The sequence below is a fragment of the Lepisosteus platostomus genome, unplaced genomic scaffold (genome assembly GCF_059453375.1).
Source record: "Lepisosteus platostomus isolate fLepPlt1 unplaced genomic scaffold, fLepPlt1.hap1 Scaffold_70_H1, whole genome shotgun sequence".
In the NCBI taxonomy this organism is placed as follows: Eukaryota; Metazoa; Chordata; class Actinopteri; order Semionotiformes; family Lepisosteidae; genus Lepisosteus; species Lepisosteus platostomus.
This window is the reverse complement of record NW_028291682.1, coordinates 176765-191912: the sequence shown is the minus strand read 5'-3', so window position 1 is coordinate 191912 and position 15148 is coordinate 176765. Positions and strand designations below refer to the sequence as shown.

At 43.5% G+C, this 15148-nt stretch overlaps 2 non-coding genes across 2 annotated transcripts; one reads left to right on the top strand and one right to left on the bottom strand.

The window, feature by feature from the left end:
• The first annotated feature begins 9601 nt into the window (after positions 1 to 9601).
• On the top strand, positions 9602 to 9743 carry LOC148632062 (U4 spliceosomal RNA). The gene has a single exon (XR_015934490.1). It is a non-coding gene; the product is annotated as a U4 spliceosomal RNA (small nuclear RNA).
• Positions 9744 to 10585: 842 nt separating this feature from the next.
• On the bottom strand, positions 10586 to 10657 carry trnag-ucc (transfer RNA glycine (anticodon UCC)). Its single transcript has one exon. It is a non-coding gene; the product is annotated as a tRNA-Gly (tRNA).
• Between the last annotated feature and the right edge of the window lie 4491 nt (positions 10658 to 15148).

Genomic DNA, 15148 nt, shown 5'->3' with positions numbered 1-15148 from the left:
AAATAAAGACATAAATATAGAAATCTTAAGATTTGTTTTATTTAATGTTGGTAGCAGGATGAACTGTCAGAGTGTATATTTTGTCGCAAAGTTGCTACAAGATGTTAACAGTGAAAAAGGTATTTAGAAATGAGTTATTTCAAGATGAAAAAGAAAACATACACGAAACATGGTTTCATTACGACCAGAATCGGTCTTGAGATATTTTTAACTTGATTTACAGTATTTGAGAGGTATGTCTTAACACCGATACTACAGTGCTTAAGTACTGCTCACGTATATGTTTCTAGGTTTATATTATGCATTTCATACGGTCAAATTACTTTTGAGCAACTAATAAGAAGCGCTAAACGGTATGCGTTTTAGTTTCGTTTTGTGCTGGAACCCGTGGATTGATTAGAGATATCAAGTACATACAAGTCATTTTTTAAATGTTGTAGTTCGTCTTGAAAAAATGTTACGAGTACATCATCTATCAACAATTACACAGGTTCTGTTTCCATATTGCGGATTTTGGTTAGGTACAGTATTATCAAATCCAGTGGCGCTGTGTGTTACTTTACTGAGTCCCAATCTGTGATTGAAACCTGTAAAACCGGTTTAATTCGTCACAGCCAGCACTCTTCAGGTGTGAGGGTCTTCTGCTCAGAATGAAACGCTAAAATGTTTGTGTATATTCTAATGGTAGTGGGGGCAGGGTGTGTGGGAACAGGTTTGTTCTTCACACCTGAAACATTTTCTCTGAAAGGATTTTCTTCGAAGTTTAACCGATCTTGTTACAGCATGTTACAGTTTACTATTATTAACCATATTAATTTTAAGTGCTTAATGTAAAATCTTGTAAAAATATATTTTCATTGTTCAAATATACATTAATATACATTAAGTCTGACTATCATATAATAAGTTAAATACAAAACTAAAGAAAAAATAGGGTTAAATATAATTCAAAATATTTTGCTAACAATGTTAACTGTTTATGAATAATAAAATGTATTAACTAAGGAGTAGGATGGCACAGTTGTTAGTATGTTTTTTGTTTTGTTTCTTTTTCATAAATACAACAGTAGTACCTGATGTCTCAGTGGCTTTCAAAATTAAATTATGCATGCAAACCTGTGAACTAGAAAGATAACTAAGATTTTAATACTACTTAAATGAAGAGCATAACGCGTGTACTGTATACACTGCAAGTACAACCCAACTCTCTGCAGGAGTGCTGGCTGTGACGAATTGAACCGGTTTCACGGGTATTTTCAAAGTAGGAGGCGAGATTTCCAGCTAAAGACACCCCCTCCCTCAAAAACCCAGTAAATACAGTACTTACTAGTTAAAGGCTAGGCTCTCGACTACGGCGAAAGGAACCCTTCTTTCATTAGAAGACAATGAACATATTTTAGCCCTGAATGAATTAATAGCAAACATGGTTTACATAAAAGACATTTTTCCAAGAAAGTTTAGCCTTTGTCACTAATGAAACCACTAAATAAAGACATAAATAGAAAAATCTTAAGATTTTTAAAATACATGACTTTGCTAAAATTTATTTGAAAATAAAAACAATTACAACCCCCAGGGGAGAGAGAGAACAGGGGAGGGATGTTGGTTTTGCATAAGGGGCGGGGCTATGGAAAGTAGGTATGTTTGGGAATGTGTAGTTACATGTTCTGGCTGTTTGTGAATTATCGTTGTTGAGTATGGAGTGTTGAGGTATTGATTTTGTGTAATGCTTTATGTTGAAAATTGAGGTGGATTTTGTTTATGATAAACAGGATAAACTGGGATGGGAGGAAAGTTTGGTATTGCATAAGGGGCGGGATTATGATAATTGGAGGACTTTGCGAGTGTAAAATGGTTTGATTATTTGATTTTGTATTGTGGTTGTTATCTATGTTTTTGGTTGGTATTATGTTTATATGGTTGTTTTTGTTGGTTGGTTGTTATTATGGTTATTAATAATACGATCTATAGTTGAAATCTGAGCCTAAATAAAAAGAAAAAGCAAGTGATTAGGTTTATGAGCAATCTAATTACTTATTCGTTTAAAAAGCTATATAAAATAAAGTTTATTATTAATTTGCTGGACAGAGCGGTGAACATTATTATGCATGAGACAAAGATAACGATCCTGATCAGTTTAGAAATCTGTGTACGCTGTAAGGTTTTTACTTCTTAAACTTTTAAAATACACGTTTAGAATTGAAAGAAATCCTCTTCCTGGTATAGCACACCAGCACGTCTTTTTTCTCCAATCAGAGGGGTGTCAGATGGTGTCAGCCAATCACCATTCTGCGTTGGGTAGCAACGGGTGACTGTTCTCAGGCGGAAGATGGAAGCAGCTTAATGTTCGTGTTAAATATTTTTTTAAAATTCAATTAAACGGGCACAGTTAAGACATTAAATATACATATACATACTGTATACAGTACAGTTTGCATACGGTAATATGTTTATGTTACGCGATTAAAAAATAAATAAATAAAAATGAAAAGTCCAGCACTAGCCAGATTCGAACACACAACCTGCCAGCTGGTAGTCACGGACCTAGACCAGTAGGCTACAAGACAGCTCGCATGATCAGGCAGGCGAAATAGCCCTACATAGCTCTGCCGCAGTACACGGATATAATCATACCGTTATTAAATTCTTTAGATACGTGATTCCATATTATATTCCCTTTTAATCAAATTCTAAAAGTATGCTTGTTGACTCCGGTATCACGTTAGTTAAAGACTTCGAAGCTTACAATGTTTAGGGAGAAATGGAATACTGGTGCGTATTTTTTTCTTTAAAGTACCAAGACCAGCCATATACTGTATGTTTACGTTCCAAAATTAATATCGTTTATGGCCTTCACACGCGTTACAGTATGCTCCTATTCTTTTTATGCTCAGCTACTAAGATTTCCCTTCAGTGGTAAAATTCAATATCTACAACGGGCACAGTAAAGACGTTTACAGTACAGTAAGTCTTTCTACGACAGACCAACGGACCACGAGTGCCCCTGTCGGTCAACCAATCACGCACCACGGTATCGCGTGTCATCTTACCTGCGGTATCTGTACTGCGGTGTCTGTACCGCGCACTTTGAATGGCTGCATCTGTATGCAGCCATTCAAAACAAGCGGGGTACGCTGCGGTATAACACGGTGGGCGTGTCGCAGTATACCGCATCATACCGGACGCAAATTAGATTAGATGTTAATAGTATCCGGAATCACCTTGTAAAATCGCCAGGTGGAGCTAATAAAGGCTAACCTCTCCTGTACAGCATTTGAGCTGTCACCAGAAAACGTCGGTTTTGAATCCTGATCACTGCTGAGGGACAATCTTTATTCAATTAAGAATTTAAGGTGTATACTCTTTAGACTTTTAAATTTAAACAGTGTATTACAGCATGTTAATCATTAAACATTAAAAAGGCGGTATATTTTATAAAAGCAAGATTGTTCTGTTGGACAAAAGTACACAACCTACCACCTTTATCATAAATATTTTAATTATGCAGGAATATTTAATGCATCAAAGTCTTTACTGAAGATATTACTAAGAGTATTAATAATGAATGACCTTGGACAAGCTGTAAGCTCAAAGTATTACCCTGGTCCACATTCTTTGTAACCGTCTTTGTAAACGAAAAGAGTTTATTTTTTCATTGACAAAAAGTAACACCACAGCATTTAGTTGATCCGATCACGCATTCATTTCCAATCATACAATGTAATTCTTGAGAATCTCCGATTCACCATGCCTTTCACATGCTCATAAACGATTTTAATTTAGGAATATAAACATATTAATGTATGTAAACTGTACTGTATATTGCTGGTCTTGGTAGTTTAAAGAAAAAATACACACCAGTATTCCATTTCTCCCTAAACATTTTAAGCATCAAAGTCTTACATGTTGTTATTTGGGAAACATTTTTACGTGCTCCTTCTGACCATATTAGGATTATATACTTTGTGAAAAGTGATAGTATTTTAACCTTTTCTGTGAATTCGCTTGTTATCTAACAAATGCATACTTTTAGAATTTGATTAACAGGGAATATAATATGGAATTGCGTATCTAAACAACTTAATAATGATATAATTATATTAATGTACTGTCTGGCGGAATAAACTGAAGAGGTTAGTTAATGCGACACGGAATTATTAAGAATTATCACCTCTTTTTACACTTGAGAACAAATGACAACATTCCACTCAGTGGGATGTTATCTCAAGCACCTGCTAATTCGTTTTACACCACTGGACGACAGGAGAATGTGACTGTACTGTATCTGTACAGAATGTATCTTTCAATCAATACAGTAATTGATTAAAATCGCAATCGTGTGTTTAATTAAATGCCTTTTTTGATTCACAATCTGAAAATGAAAACCGCGGTAAAGTCACCTTGAATTTAAAAAAAACGATTTTGGCACGCCTGTAGCATTTTCACAAAACCTCCTAAAGTTATGAGAACACTTGCTTTGTGTATAAAGTACACTGTGAATGTTTTCACAGCCTTCACTTTGTCGTTTTTATGCCATTTTTTTGACCACGCACAAATATTCCTATGTCCGTATCTTCGCAAGGGAATCAGTGCGAATTTTAATGCTAATTAAATGACCGCGGGCACTTTCCACTCCCGCTACATTCTCAGAGTAGAACAGACTAACCTTCTAATGAAAGACGGTCCACCTCCCACGGACAGGAAAAGTGCCCACAGGCACTTAAACTTAATATGGTCAGTAACAGTAAAGAGTAACATGGTCAGAATGTTTAGGGAGAAAGTGGAATACTGGTCTGTATTTTTTCTTTAAACTACCAATACTAGCCATATACAGTCTGTAATGTAGGGATTTCTATATGTCTTTATTTAGTGGTTACATTAGTGAAAAGGCTAAACTTTTAGCTTCAGTAACGCGTACGCCGTATGGTGTACATGTTTGTTTTGGGTTTTGCTTGTTCACATATCTCCCCTTATGTTTTATAAAACAACGTGGTTGAAAACTGTTCCAGAGACACTGTTGTTTCATCAGTGAAAAGTACATCATGAAATGCCTCTCCCTGTTCAATCTACTGGAAAAAAGAAAAGGAGCATAAAGCGTCTGATGGTCATAAACGATATTCATTTAGGAACAGCATCAGAGATATGTTTTTAACTGCACTGCATCGGAGAGAATACCATAGTGTGTTTTTTTTTTTACTCCCTGCCGGAAATTGGCTTCCATAAGAATCAATATGGCTCAGAGATTAAATAAAACTTCACTCGCACCAAACAAATGTATATTTCTAATCACAACATGATCGAATTTAAGTCATTTTAATAACAATGAATAGTCACCTATGCGTTACAATTTAAACATTTATATTGATTTAAATCGCGTTTAAATCGCCGTTATTTAAAACCCATAAATAAAGCTGATACTGTTTAGACTTTTAATTATTTAAAACTGTATTACAGCAGCACAATGCACAATGCAACGTAAATCGCTATCTTTGTCTTCTGTGTAATAATGTTCACCTCTCTGTCCAGCAAATTAACAATAGTAATAATAATGAACTTTATTGTATATGGCGCCTTTAAAGGTGGCTCCTCAAAGCACTTTACAGGTTAAAAACAATAACAACAATACTGTTAAACTGGGGAAACGATTTTTTTTTTAAGAACTACAAAATGAGATATAATGATGTGTTCCGGTTGAGACATAAACGAAGAGCATAACACGTGGGCGGCGTAGCGGTCGGCTCTGGCTTTCCCATCTACTGTATACCGATACGCTGCATACAACCCCCCTCTCTGCGGGAGTTCTGGCTGTGGCGAATTAAACTGGTTTCACAGGTATTTTCAAAGTAGAAGGGGGCGAGATTTCCAGCAAAAGACACCTCCCCCCCTCAAAAACCAAGGAAGTACAGTACTTACTAGTTAAGAAAGCTAGGCTCCTCAATGAAATCGCTTTAACATGCTAATGCTTTGGTGTAACAGTCCGGGCATGGCCAGCTTCTAATGTCAACCCGACTATGGCGAAAGGAACCCTCCTTTCATTGGAAGACTATGAACATATTCTAGCCATAAATGAATTAATAGCAAACATGGTTTACATAAAATACATTTTTCCAAGAAAGTTTAGCCTTTGTTACTAATGAAACCACAAAATAAAGACATAAATATAGAAATCTTAAGATTTTTAAAATACATGACTTTGCTAAAATGTATTTGAAAATAAAAACGATTACAAACGCCAGCGGATAGAGAGAACAGGGGAGGGATGTTGGTTTTGCATAAGGGGCGGGGCTATAGAAATGAGGTCTATTTGGGAATGTGGAGTTACATGTTCTGGCTGTTGGTGAATTATCGTTGTTGAGTATGGCGTGTTGAGGTATTCATTTTGTGTAATGCTTTATGTTGAAAATTTAGGTGGATTTTGTTTATAATAAAGAGGATAAACTGGGATGGGAGGAGGATTTGATTTTGCATAAGGGGCGGGAATATGATAATTGGAGGAATTTGAGAGAGTTTCACAGAGATTCCCTCTGCTGTGACCCAGGGACCCTGCAGTCAGGTAATATTATTTCTCACAACTACCAGGTAGTGAGTGAGACTGACCTGATTGTTCCTGCCTCAACGGCAGGGTTGCCTACACACCCAGTCCCCCAGAAGGGACAGGGAATGAAAGCCGAGCCGGTTTTCTCACAGCCACCAGCTCAGTCTGTCAGTCTGAGTCTGACCAACAGTGGTTCAGCCAGACTGGAGCTGGATGGGCAAGCCACCCGACTGTTAGTGCAGAACATGGAAAAGGGGGGTGTCAGAATCCCCGCCTGCACTGACATGTGCCTGGTGAGTGATGGTGAGTTCGAAGACAGTGAACTAGCTATCCCAGTGCTGGGGCAGCTCCCTGAACCCCTAGAGAGGGAAGGGGGGAGCGAGCAGGTGTCCTACACCCACGCCCAGCGAACGATTGTAAAGATGCCAATAGAGGGATTCCTCAATCAGGAAGTGTGCAGGGTGGACCTGAACAGTGAGAATGGAGTAACAATCCCAGATCCCTCAGGTGCTCCCGATGACCACTAAGCCAAGGGTCAGGCATGCTCCACCGCTGCACCACCCCCTGCAGGGTTCCTAGAGCACAGGCATGAACAAATCGAAAAAGCAGATGTCCTGGAAATGGAGGAGCAGCATCAGCAGCTGCGTCAGATCTCCTCAGATTTCCAGGATGTTGGTGCCAAAGATGCCACATGGCATACTGAGAAAGAGACCATGTACATGCTGTGCCAGCTTAGAAAGGGGACAGTCACTCAGAAGGAGATGACTGGGATCAGCAACCCGAAAAGACTTTTGGGAGGACTGATTGCTGCCGCCACTGTTGTGTGTTTGCTATTTCTGGTAGGTTTGCGTGCTACTGGCACTCTCACCCTGACTGCCCCAAGAAGGCAGGTGTCAGAGGTGCCAGAGGGTAGTGACAGACTGTATCAACAGCAGCAAAAGTTGGAAAGCTTAGGGAAAACCCTACAGGCAACTTCCTATGCAACAGGGTTGAATCTTATCCCCCACCTAGTGGACATGATTGTTGGTGTTATACAGTGGGTTTATGCTTGTGTGCAACAGGCCAGAATGTTGACACAAGACCTGTTAAGGGAGCTTAGTGCCACTGTAGCCAGTCTAGCCATAGCACAAATCCCAACCCACTTGATTCCACTCTTCTCAGTAGAAGAGTATGTGACATTAAACCCATTGCTCATAGCTCACCAAGAAGGCAATCCAAGATTGAATTCGGTTCCAAATCTTGAGATGGGTATGGCTACCAAAGCTATCCATTGGCTGTGTCTAACTGATCCACCAATGAAGGGTGTAAAGCTACTAACGAGCAGAGGGAGGTTAATGAACCCCATGAAGAGCAGGTGGGAAGTAAATGGCTGGTCAGCACACCACATTTAACTGTCACTATAACTTGTGACAGGCATGATACAGCTACCACAATGCAGCTACCTAACCAACAGTTTCCTGCAAGTTCCCAAGGAGGCCATAGTACAGCATGGTAACTTAACACTGTACGGTCTGGAACCAGACAACATAAGACCAAACTTGAGGTCGTGGATGCCTTCAGGTGCCACACTATTGAATTGTCTGTCGGCACTATGTGGCAGCGTTGTATGACAACCCATCTCACCATGGAAAGGAACCTAACAGCTTTGGTAAGAGAGGAGAAAAGGACCTTGGCGTTATTAGCACCACGCTCTAACCAACTGAGCTAACCGGCCTCACGACAGTGCTCCTCTCTGTGCCGCAAAAAATCGAACTCAGGGAATTTCTTTTGCCCTCCTTTGAATAGAAAGCCGTGTAATTCAGTGTACGGGCTTTCTCGTGCAGTTTCATGGTTCTTGTAACCCAAATCCTACACTGGCCTGAAGTGCCCCCCCATTTCACAGCATTTTTCAGCTGATTTAAAATGTACCTAAAGGAGAAGCATTATTGAAGACCATCAATTACCAAGAGCTTTTGTCAAAGGTTTTGGTGGTCATTTTTAATGACCACAGAGCGCTGTGACCTCGGTTTTACATCTCATCCAAAAGACAGCGCCCTCTTACAACACAGCATCTCCGTCACTATACTGGGGCATTGGGACCCGCACAGACCTCAGGGTGAGCGCCCTCCGCCGGCACCATTAACACCGCTTCAAGCTGGAAGCTTTGTTTTTCCCTGTAGCTCACCCTCATCAGGGTACTGACCTGGCTCACACCTGCTTAGCTTCAGTGGGTTTTCAGTTGCGTTTCAAAAGTTGGGATGCAAGTGATGGAGCCGCTCGCTGCAAAAGCCACTGCATTGGCCAGGAATCCAAACCAAGCCTCCCGCGTGGCAGGCGAGAATTCTACCACTCAACCACCAATGCTCAGTGCCTGCACCTTCAAAAAGAGGCATTTTTGGTGTTCTGTTCAAAAAGCGTCGACATATGCTTCCAGCTGCAAAATGCCATCCGCGGACGCTGAAGAATTTATTTATTTAGACACCGCTCAGAATCCCCTGTAAGATTCTCCCTCAATTCCATTGTGCAGTGTTTTACCTTTTTCAAAAGGCTTCACTTTCCTAGTCACATTCCAAGGCTCATCAAACCCGGGCTGTTTCCTCCAGCGGTATATTATTGCAGTGAGACAGCACAATGCCTGCAAGACTATGTCACGCTAAACGCTACAGATTGTGTTTGTCCGTTCGTGTCAGTCGTCCTGCAGCCACGGGAAGTGGGACACAAACATACTGCAATGCTTTCAGGACGTTAGGATTTGTTTGTGCAACATCCGAGAAGAGTACTTGTGGCTTGAATGTGAACTGTACGTGCCCGCCCCCTTTCCTCTGTAGTGCATGAGTTCCTCCCGGCATGCCCTTCGTCATTGTTCTGTCATCTTGGATTTAAAGGGTTGTATTTCTGCTTCTGAAAATAAGCAACGGTTTTCTCACAACGGCCTTTGTTCCCGACGGAGCCCTTGTCTGTCATGAAATTCTTCAAAACCTCAAGCTAGAAGAAGAAGACGACAAATATGAAGCGTTACAGCAAGACATGCCATGAGACGATTGATAACGATTTCCATAGGATCCCCGCGGTGGCCTGGCAACCGTCAGCTTTGCGCAGTGGCAGTATCGTAGCCTGTGAGGTTTAGCCAAGGCGCGATTATTGCTCGTTGAAAACTTTTCCCAATACCCCGCTTCCGCCGGTTTGCAATACAATCGGCGAAAGCAATTTTTGACAGTCTCGTCAGAGACTGAGTAAGGTGTTTAAAGACAGATTTGGTCATGGTGACATCATGGTAGAAAGAAACGAGCTTGTTACGTCTCAACAGAAACGCTCTTTAGCTCTTTCAGCATTATGCAGAGAACAGCGTCTGTCGAGATCACTTTTGAGTCAGCGCGAAACGCCGTGTGCTGTCAGTTTGATTTCATATTGCTCGTAGCGGCGCCCGGCTTTTGTCTGTCAAACGTTAGGTTGCGCTTCTTCATGCTGCATCGTCGGCATGAGTGGAGCTTTTTAAACGTCTGTACTTACTGCGCCCCATAAGAAATCGTTTGTCCCCGTTCAAAAGAGATTGTGCGATGTCCTGCAGCGTTCGCAAAGCAAACCTTTGACAGTTTGAAAAGAGGAATTTATTCTGCTTCCTGTGCGTGCAGTAGTTACAAAGTTGAACGTCTTTACACGATCTGCTGCAGTTTTCAGTGGGCGGGCTTTGTCAGATGGCTTGGAAAAACGCACTGTGTTTCGGCTCGGGAAACATCATGAGCAGTGTCCTGCATGTTTTCTGTGTATAGCTGTCTTTTAACGCATACAGAATTCATTTGAAATCATTGATTTCTCCAATTAACAAGGGTCCCTTTTTGAACCTGCCAAAAGCATTCTTTCAATGTAACAGATTTACTCCGGGGAAAGGCAGCATGACATTGAGAGTAGCTCAAGCTTTCAGCACCCGTATCGGACTGCGTGTATGCAGACACCGCTCAGAATCCCCTGTAAGATTCTCCTTCAATTCCGTTTTGCAGTGCTTTAGCTCTTTCAAAAGGCTTCGCTAGTCACAATCCAAGGCTCATGACAGCATTTGAAACCAATCGCCACCGCGTTGGCCGGGAATCGAACCCGGGCCAACTGCTTGGAAGGCAGCTATGCTCACCACTATACCACCAACACACACCCATAAATGCCCTGCAGGACACCACCAGAGAATGCTCACGATTTCGGAAGCTGTCTCCGGGACGTGCTGATTCCACACATCCTGAATAAATCATGATATTGTTAGTTGCTGTAGCTAGACGTTCAAATGAGTTTCATGGCCAGATGGACTGTTTCCTCCAGCGGTATAGTATTGCAGTGAGACAGCACGATGCCTGCAAGACTATGTCACGCTAAACGCCACAGATTGTGTTTGTGTTGGACAGTTGGACCCTACAGTTGGACTCTCGTCGACAACCTGAATAGCTTATTCAGAAGCAGTGCTGGACCGGGAACGAACCAGCTTCTTCCCAGGCACAAGAGTGACTTGTGAGGACTCGCGGTCACACTCTGTGCATAGAGACTTTCTACCAGCCAGCCAGACTGCTGGTAGATCCCCTCGGAGCAAAGACTGCCCTGCGCGCTGCAGTCAGATTCCTCCGCCCGTCCTACTCCGAGCTGCACCTTGACTGGTTGGCCGGTAGCCAGAGGACGCCGGGACAACGCCCATTGGACAACCGCTGGAACAGAGGCTGCAACAGAGCCTGTCAGCTGGTTTGGTGTTCGTGCCGGGAAATTCCAAATCCATACACAGTGGATAAGTAAACCCCATGTTCTACATTGCGTCTCGAGAATTCAATTGTACCTCAACACTCAATTTAATTCATGAGTAATGTATTTACTTCCGAGTTTAGAGTAACAGTGGGTAATAACACTGATTAGCGATTTGGTAACCGAACGATATATATTGACATATATTCTCTGTTGTGTATCTCTTTGTGTTTGCAACTCTTCGGGATATACCTCAATATACCTTGTATATTGAGTACCCTCACAGTAAGGTCTGCCACTCGTATCCAGGCAGACTAGTATATGTTTGGTGCACAATTTATATTAATAAATGTATCTAGTGTATTGAACCCCTGTGTGTGCGTTGTTAGTTGTTCTGACGATTGATTTTCTAAAAGCCCCAACGAACAACCTCGTGATTACTGCTACAATTAATAATTGTCTCAGTAAACCCATCAAACCATTACATTTAATGGCGTCCCTGGGTGGGCGAGTTTAGAATGAAATGAGAATCAGTCACACAGAATAACTGATGTTGCTGTGAGTTCAAGTTCAGCACAGCACCGCGGCTTCTATACGCGAATACCGGGTGTGCTGATAACTGCGTAAAGAAATTCCTCTGTTTTCTAGCGTTTAGTGTAACGTGTGCTGATTGGAAATCCATCTGCTCGGGTGTCTAGATTCCATACTGTATTTTGGAAAAAGAAAAAAAAAGTAATACTCTTAAAGTTTCTCTGACGTAATGACAATGGCTGCTAAAATGTCTGAAGTAGAGTCGCTTATAAGTACTATTTCTAGCGACGACAATCCTGGTTACTGGAGTGGTATCGAAAAGTTGAACTTTGATGATATTGAGAAGCTGCAAGTAGATTTAGTAGCTAAGGTAGCGAACCAGCTTAACACAGGAGGGTCTGTGAACGCAGTTCTGGTCCTATCGAGTTTCACCTTAAATCTAGCTAAACAGCTGGAACTGTCTTTGTCCGAGCTGACAAAGTTTCAAAAGCTTCAGGGAACGCTAGAAAGATATAAGGCGGAGCGAGTTGAGTTGTTGGATATAATCAGAGAAAAGAGAGTGAAAAATGAGGAAAGTGTAGACTGACTCAGGGAAGTTTTAGGTAAATTAGATGACTTGTCTGCTAGAGAAACTGCGGCTGAGGTAGCTAGGAGAGACCTGGAAGCGAGCTTGAAAGAAAAAGAAAAAGAAATTGAGAGTTTAAATGAGCTCAGCCAGGAAAGGCAAAAGGAGTCAGATGCTGCCGTACTGGAAGCAAAATAGACTAGATCCCACTTGCATGCCAGCCCACCTAGCAGCCCAGAGCGCTCACCCAGCACGCCGGGAGGAGGTTTCTCCCGGCCAGGGTCCGTGGTCGGATCGGCATGGGGGAGATCGCCGAGTCCTGCGCGAAACGCAAGGGCGAGTCAATTCAGGTATAGACCCCCTGCTCCTGATCACGGCCGTCTCCCTGCCCGCGGAGAAACCGTAAAAATTAACCTCCACTCCCTGAGGCAGTTAGCCAAAGATGTAGAAAGGTTTGACCCGTCAGTGTCAGGGAATAATGTGGAGACCTACATCGATGAGCTGAGATATACTTTGCAGTTTATGCCCGAAGCGTCCGAACAGGAAAAGGCTATGTTAGTAAGGAAAACTACCAGCCGAGTGGTCCACGAGTGGATGTCTAGACAAGGACCGGAGGTCTGTAATAGCTTTGAGGAGCTGTGTCAGGCAATGATCGGAGAATTTTCGGCTTTTATCGATCCCATAGCTGCCGTGGCCGCTGTGCACCATATTAAGCACGAAAAAGCTGAAGCCCCTCGCGACTATTATCAGAGGCTTAGGCGCACTTATTTTGCAGGGCGGAATGAAGAGGGTTGCGAAGAGAACGGGAATTTCAAAGGTTTATTCATTGCTAATCTGCATCCCTCAGTCAGGAAAATGATTGTGATGCACACTGATGCAAAAGCGATGAAAATGGCTGACATTAGAAGGTTGGCTCAAAAAGCCTGGGGAGCTGAAGTCTCTGCTTCCTCAGAGCGAAAACCTGCTAAAACGGCCGTGTTCGCCACTAAAGCCAGCAGGGTTGACGACTCGCCTCAGCTCGAGGCAGCTGAGGTTCCTGAGCTCGCTAAGCCCCGGCGCAAAATAGGCAGGCAGGACCGCACTAAGCGTCAGAGCCGCCGTGAGCGCTACGGGGAAGGCAAGGGCTCAGGCAGAGTCTATCATAAGACTGGACGAAGGGAGTCGACTGCAGCCCGCCTGGCCAGGCTTGAACAAGCCCTGCCTGAGAGATCAGGGCAGGGTAAACCTTCCGCACCGAATGCCGGAAGTGTGAATGAGCTTAGGGGGACCACGCCCCTTCTCACTGGAGGAGGCGGGGATCCGTCCCAAGCCCCTCCCTCAGTCTATCTGATTGGGTGGGAGGGTTCCTGCCTGGAAGAAGGCTGTGACTCTGAGTTGGGCGCTGACCCCGCCCCTGAAGTCAAAGAAAAGGCAGGCTTCCAACAATTCTTAGGGAATCTCAGCCAGAAAGGCAAAGCAAGGCGTATTTATATCAAGGTTTCTCTTGAAAACGTCTTAGATAGAGAAGCACTGATTGACACTGGGGCTGAAATTAGTTTGATGTCAGCCGATCTACTCAGCGAGCTCAAACGAGTAGCGAAAGGAAAAGGCATCAGACTTAAGGTAGAACCGTGTAAGATAGATATTTCCAGCTATACCCAGGATCATGCCAGGATCACACACCGAGTGTGGGTGGCACTTAGGTTCGGGCCAATAAACGTGGTGCATCCTGTTTACATCTCTAGGTTTAAAACAGAGCCACTACTCATTGGCCAAGACCTGCTTGACAGGCTGGAGCCTCTGGTGGACTGCCAGCGTGGAAAATTGTGGGCTCAGGTCAAAAACCCTAAGCCTGTTGCACAGCAAAAAGGGGGATTCAGTGGTTATGCTGTGATCACACAGTGCCCACTGAACACTATAGCTGAGTTGGAGGTTCCTCCTGGTTCCTCTGGACGAGAATAAATGTCTCTTCTTGCTTTCCAAAACTACAGGGAAGTCCTGCCCAGGCCAGCACTCCCACGGTCTCCCAACTACAGGAGCAGTGCTCCGAGCAGCTGCTTGACCCGCCAGGTAAAGCACACCCCCTTTTCATCCCTGAAGAAGAGTGGATCTCCCTGTCCGGTAATGAATGGGAGTCCTTTCTGTGCACCCTGGTACCTCAGGGGGTCCAGGACTACCACCCCATGGTGGTGGGAGGGGGTCCAGGTGGCAGAAGTGCAGGTTGATGATGTAATTCTTAGCCTCAGCTCTGAGAAGTCCATAATCAGTGAAGGTCTGTTCGAGGACCTGTCGCGAAGCTGTCAGGTGACCCTGGTGACGCAGTCACAGGTTCTGTGGTGGGCACCCCCACCTCATAGGTCCATTTGGAGCAAAGGAAGCTGTGTAGCTTCCATCTCCATCGGAAAAAGGAAGTTTGCTCACTACTTCCAGGTAGCACCTCAGCTGACCCATTCGGTCTGTATTGGTGCAGACCTATTGGTTCGACTGGGCGCCCAGCTGGACACAGTAAACAGTGTGCTGTGGACACGGGTGGACCCAGATGCCCACTCTCTAAGCGGTGACCCCGAGAACATTCGGTCAGGTCAGACGATTCCTCAGGCCTGCCAGGTAGTAAACGAATCGGACCTGATCGTTCCTGCATCAACAGCAGGGTTTCCGGTACGCCTTGCCCTAAAGAAGGGACAGAGAATGGACGCTGAGATGGTTTTCTTCCAACCATCAGCTCAGTTTATCAGACTGAACCTAGCAGTCTGTTGTACCCCCAGACTGGAACGGAATGGCCGAGCCACCTGCCTGTTGGTGCAGAACATAGCAAAACAAGATGTCAAAATCCCTGCTCGCAC